Source organism: Triticum dicoccoides, chromosome 2B, assembly GCF_002162155.2.
Source record: "Triticum dicoccoides isolate Atlit2015 ecotype Zavitan chromosome 2B, WEW_v2.0, whole genome shotgun sequence".
Lineage (NCBI taxonomy): Eukaryota > Viridiplantae > Streptophyta > Magnoliopsida > Poales > Poaceae > Triticum > Triticum dicoccoides.
In genome coordinates, this window is record NC_041383.1 from 71,287,125 (window position 1) to 71,293,839 (window position 6,715).

A 6,715-nucleotide genomic window follows, 5' to 3' on the forward strand; every position below is an offset into this window, starting at 1 on the left:
GCGGGGGAGGGGTGAGGAGGCCGGGCGGCAGCGTGTGTGGGGGGGGAGGAGGCCAGGCGTGGCGCGTGGGGAAGGAGGTCGGGCAGCGGTGCATAGGGGAAGGAGGTCGGGCGGCGGCGCGGTGGGGAGGAAGCAGCCGGCAGCGGGCTCGGGGAGGAGGTCGTGTGGAGGATCTGCGGGGAGGAGTCGGGCAAATTTCTTTTTTTGGACGGGGGCGCCTTATAGGGCCGAGAGTAACAGAATATTATTCTGTTACTAGTAACAAAATCGCCATGTCCTATATATATATTAGTATATAAAATTTCTCCTACATTGAGGCATTACTGTGGTGGTAGCGCGTAATGGAATTCTCCTTTGGAATCTATGACCTGGTCGAGCAAAAATCCCGCTATTTCTCATTGAATTGCTCATACGCGATCCGCTGGTAGGAGCTTCTCTCGCTCGTCCTTGTACTTTAAAGGAGATCAAATATGCATGTATTAGTTGTGTGTATATATATTAAATATCGATAATGATGTAAAAATTGTGAATAGTGCTCTGGCAAATGTACCCATTGCTGTCTTTCAGATCTGCTCCTTTCGTACGGCATCATGTGAATGTTCTCGCAAACGTAGTATGCACCTAAATCATTCCCCGACAACTGCTTCATGCACTTTACGAGAATAGAATTCAATCAGATAATAATTAATCAAGCATGATAACTAATGGACCCGAAGTTGTAAGAAAGTAGTATATCTCGATTGGTACTTAGGCGCTTGAAGAACTGTAGGAAGCTATTCTGTGTATCATGTCGATAGAATGGTTCTAACCATGTCTCTTGATTAACGGTATTTAGGTCAATCAACCCAATGTCATAGCGTCCAAATTTTTTCATTTCCGAGATCTTCATTCTGCATAATACCACAGAAAAGAATATAGTGAGGATAATTATAGGTAATGATCAACTAGCACTACAACTAGCTTGAGACTTAAATTAGAGAAAGAAATCACTTACAGACAATAGCAACTGACAATGGATTTGTCGAGTGTGTCTTGATTGAATAACTGAAAGAGTTCTGTAAACTCAACATACAGAGCATTCTCATGGTGGTAATGATCTGCCTTGACTTTCACCATGAGGGACTCTCGATTGGTAGTCTTGGTAATTTTCATGCACCATTAATGCAATTCATACATTCTCGTTGAGAGGTTCTTGACCTCCTCGGGCTTGACTAAAGGTTCGCTGCGGGCATATTTCCATTTTAGTTCCCACTCTGTAAAAGTATCTATGGGCTCGAGCCCTAGGAGCTGTTCTACAGTGCATCCGATCTCTACAGCCTGCCTTCTATGATTGTAGGTTATTACCAGATGATCAGCCACGCCGGTACTCATGTGTGTTAGTACAATGAGCTGGGGGATCGATTGCACCGCCTGTTCTCCCAGCTGGGGAATAGTTTTTCCGCTTTTTTGGCAGCTGCTTGGCTGGAGCTTGAGCTCGACTCCTTATTTTGTTGTGCTTGATATGCCTTCCTGATTTGGCGCCCATTTTCTGAGTCAACAGGCTTGGGAGCTGGTGGTTGAGCCATACGAATAAAGTGGTCAATGCCATGCTCTGACACTTTCTCCTTTGGTGGCGGTGGCGGTTTCGGTCCAAAATGGGCGTCCAACTCTCTCTTGCATTCGGCTTTGTTTTCCTCTTCGGTCATATCATAAGGCCTCTTAGGAAGAGGCGCGAGGCTTGGACCAAATTGGAATCTCTTGCCTCCTGTGCTTCTACCCCTAGCCGCAATAGTTACGATGGCTCTCTTCCGCTGTTAATTAGGCAGCAGAGCCCACTGAGGCGACGGAGATGGCTTACGTGGTGCCTGACTTGGAGGAGGAGGCCTGGGCTGACGCGGTGTCGGATGACTTGGAGGAGGAGGAGTGGGATCACGCGGTGCCGGACTTGGAGGATGAGTGGCCTTACGCGTTGCTGGACTTGGAGGAGCAGGAGTTTGCAGAGGCGGTGGCTGACTTGGAGGAGCTGGAGTCGACTGCTGACGCGGTGGCGGACTTGGAGGAGGAGCCGGCTGACGCGGTGTTGGTGAACTTGGAAATACGATGCAATCCTTTTATCCATAGAACGATACAATGTATTGCCTCTCCCAGTGTGCGCTCGTCGTCGCCTCCAGGAATGTCAAGCTGAAGCCCCCAATATTCTTCCACCACTTCATCAACCGCAACACGAGCATAGTCAGTTGGAATCGGATTGCAATGGGAGGTTGCTTCAGCGGGGTTTGTATAAGCAACGCCGTCCGCCACCTTGATGGATATGTTATTAATTTTGAAGTGTAGCTCACAATTAGTGTTATCAATGATGTCATCCACAGGGTATGTATCCAGCAGTAGTGCCTCATGGCTCGGTGCGGAACCCATGCTGCTTCTCGGCATGGATGGGACGGTGCTATCCAATGCTATATCCACTAGCTCCTGCCGCCGCAGAGACCCCCTTCCCTGGCTGATTTCATCGATCTGCTGCTTCTGCCGCTGGAATTGGAGTGCCAACTCCGTGTGCGAAAGTTCTAGGCCTTTAAGGCGTTATGCTTCCTGCTTCGTCTGCTCCTCCTCCAGCTTCCTCTTTTTCTGCTCTTCCATCTTCCTTCTGGCACGACTTCTGTAGTCGGTGTTCCATTCCGCAAACCCCTCATACCACGGAACAACGCCTTTGCCTGGTGTTCTTCCCAGGTGTTCAGGATTTCCCAGGGCACGCGTAAGCTCGTCATTCTCTCTGTTGGGCGTGAACACCCCCGTTCGAGCCTCTTCTATTCCAACAAGTAATTTTTCCTCAGCTCCTTTAAGACTTGCCTTCTTCAAAACCTGGCCTGTCTTTGGGTCCAACGCCCCCCATGCCCATAGAACCAAGTCCTGCAACTGGGGGCCAGCTCAATATAATTGGACTGACCTCTGCATCCAGCATCTCTTAGCCTTATCGCACTTAGGCTGGGCCACCACGTAGCCACCTGTCCCCAGCCTATGGAAATGCTCCTTTTTCGCGGCATTGATCGTGTTTATTCTCGACCATTCCTTAGATAATTCGGATTCCTTGAATTTCACGAAAGTTGGGCAGTGATCTCTTTGCTTCTCGAGTGTTCCCGTGAATTCCGGAGTCTTCTTTCCTCCTTTGACGTACGTGGCCCATATAGTTTTCTTGTGGTTGTTGAATGCAACCGCCATCTTCCTAAGAGCAGCGTCCTTGACTTTTTGCACATCTGCATCTATGAAATGATCGCGTAGGGTGAAATGTGACATGAGAGATTCCCAAAGCCGTTTTTTTGCTCTATCGTCAACAAATGTAAGATCTGGATGTGGCTTTGCTGGCTTTTTCCATTCTTGAATGGAGATTGGGAGTTGGTCCTTCATAAGAACTCCGCACTGATGAATGAACTTGCCCGCATTCTTCTTAGCTGCGACCGGTTCGCCATTATCTTTGATGGCATCGATGTTGTACTTTATGCCTTCCTTCAACTTTTTGGCTGGGCCTCACACTATCTTGCTCCCTGTAGACGATTTGCTCGATCCGGAGGGCTGAAAGAAGAAAGATCGATTCATTAATATATATATATATATAATCATTTAAAACACGCGATGATCACCAGATGACTTCTTCTATAAACATACCTCGCCAATATTTGCTATTTCAAGATCATCATCATAGTTCTGGACTTCATCAATTTGGTCATCTTAATCGAATATCATATCACCCTCTCCGGTATTGTTCAGATATTGGGAGTCATCATCTTCTTCATTCAGATCATCTGGCCTTCTCGGGTCCCAACAGTCAGGGGGGGGGGAACATTCTTTTCGTGAAATACGGTGGCCCGTCCGGTGGGTCTTGCTGTCAGGTGGAGGAATAATTATTTTCCGTGTAATAAGGAGGCACTTCCTTGCGGCTGTCGTGGACCCAGCAGTCAACCCCTCCATGTACAGTACTCTTCCTATGGAAGTCGGTCATTGACCACATTTACCACGCCGCGCCGAGAGCACCATGGTGGTGGATAACGGCGAGGCCTAGGAAGGGGACAACGCAGAGCCGGGGAAGACGCGGCAGTGGATGCCCACGCGTATAGGAGTATGAGGGTTCACTCGTTCGACTTCGGTGTGAGGCTGCCGTCACTGCAGAATAACAGGGGGTGTGGGTGAGTGGAGGGATGGCCTAGACAGCGGCGGGAGTAGTAGGGGGCGGTGAGGCCTCCATGGCATCACAGCCGGCCACGGGAGGAAGGTTCAGGCGGCACGACCGGCGCTGCTTTGGGCGGCTGGAGCAAGAAGACCAGAGGTTGAACAAGCACGATGGACATTGGATGGACATTGTACGGTCAATGCAGCTAGAATCGTTCATATTCACTAAGCTGACAAAGGCCTCCATCCCCGTCAACTTAGTGGGCCCACAAGTCAGCCTCCCACCAAGGTGGGTCCTGGCTAGCAGGGGGAGTATTCAATTTTTTTCTGCTTAATAAGGTGGCACTTCCGGTGGGTCCGAGCTGACAGCGGGGGGGGGAGGACATTTTTTCGCGAAAATACGGTGACCCATCCAGTGGGTCCCTGCTGTCAGGTGGAGGAATCATTATTTTCCGCGTAATAAGGAGGAACTTCCTTGCTGTGGCCGTGGACCCAGCTGTCAGCCTCTCCATGTACAATATACTTCCGATGGAAGTCAATCCTTGACCACGTAGACCACGCCGCGCTCTGTTGCATGCATGCGTCCATGGGCGTGGTGCGTCCCCACGGTCAGCCTCTCACGTGCAGTCATCTTCTGATGACTCTCGGTTGTTGGCCACGTTGACCACACCATGCCGAGCGCACCAAGGCCGATGGACGATGGCGAGGCCCCAGACTGGAATGACCCGGAGATGGGGAAGACGGGGCAGTGGAGTCGCAGATGGAGAGGAGTGGGAAACTTGAGTGGTTCGGGTGCGCGGCAGCACAGCCGCAGTGCCGCCCACGGGAGACAGGAGCAAGAACAAAGGTTGAAGAAGGAGCACGGCTGTTGGATTAACATCCAACGGTCCAGCTGCTAGAATCATTTGTTGATTAAGTTGAGAAAGCCGTGTGTACATGTCCGCTTAGTAGGCCCACAAGTCAGCCACCAATTCTGACGGGTGCTAGCTGTTAACGGGATGAATAATTTTTTTCGCAAAACAAGGAAGCACTTTGTTCCGTGCGAAGATACAACCGGTGGGTCCCATCTGTCAAGTGGAGGAAACATTTTCTTTCAGCTTAATAAGGAGGAACTTTCCTTGCGTGCAATCATGGACCTTGTGGGTCCCAGCCGTCAGACTCTCCACATACAGTCCTCTTCCGATGACTCTCGTTTGTTGACCACGCCGCACGGAGCGCAGCGAGGCGGTGGACGACGGCGAGACCCCGGATGGGAACGACTCGGAGATGGGAAGACGCGGCAGTGGAGTCGCAGATTGAATGAAGGAGAAGGGTTATAACTCATTCTGTTGCGGCGTGGGGCTGCAGTCTGTCGAGAATAATAGGAGGTGTCGAGGGGTGGAGGGATAGCCTGGCCGACGGTGGGGTAGCGCTTCGCAGCGATGCATGCTAAGCAGAGCCGCTAGCCACCGGAGACCAGACAAGGCGGTCCCTGCTATGGTGGATGAAGAAGACGAGAGATTGAAGGTGCATGACAGCCGTTGGATATAAATCCAATGGCGGTGGATGTCACAATCATTTGTTGACCAAGTTGACAACGCCATGCGTAGGCTTTTACTTATTGGCCCACATGTCAGCCTGTAAAAATGTGGCATATATTTAACCCATGTTTTCTAGAATGTACAGTCCATTTGCTGGGATGGGTGAACAAATAATTTCGCGTCAATCAGGCCCATTTATATTTTCTAAGAAATCCCAGCCCATTTGCACTTCCTTGAAATACACGAATTAGCTGGGCTCGTTATATATATAATGTCATGTTAGAAGGAGAAATTAATATCAAAGAATAAACTAGAGAGGCACATTATATATATATATAATTAACAAATTAGCGAGTTACTGCTCAAAATAAAAATGAGTGTGTTATTATTAAATTGGTCCTTAAAATCTTCGCAAGCTTTTGTACGCAATCACCAAGATTTTCCTTGCTTGTGAGTAAAAAAAACCAGGATTTTCCTTGCCAACTTCCGTTAAACATTTACTTTTATAAGTTAATAACACGTGGGATGTTTTTATAATGTATATATAAGTCTCTATAAAATATATGATAATAGAAATAATATAAATATATATAATGTGGTTAGAAGGGAAAACATAAATTGGACACAACATTATTATTCTTATATATAGATAAATAGAACAGAGACCTACGTTTTATTAAAAATTACATTGGGTTGCCGATCTTTAAGAAAAAGCCCATACACTACTAGGGAAAATGCTAGCAGCAGCGCGGGTTTTAGGTGTATCAGTAGCGCGGGGAGTGGCGCTACTAATAAGGCGCTACAGCTAGCACATAGCAGTAGCGCGTGCTCACCGGCGCTACTGCTACACAAGTGTAGCAGCAGCGCGGTTAGTGGAAGCTCGCTACTGCTAGTAGCTCTAGCACGCTTTTCCTGGACGCACTACTGCTATCGCGGCACCGCTGCTAACTTTTATACACTCGCTACTGCTAATTTAAGTAGTTTTTTGTTTTTTTTCGGCATATTTTTTTTGTATTTGAACAGGCTTTATAGAAGAATCTTTAGCACATAGAAATGTC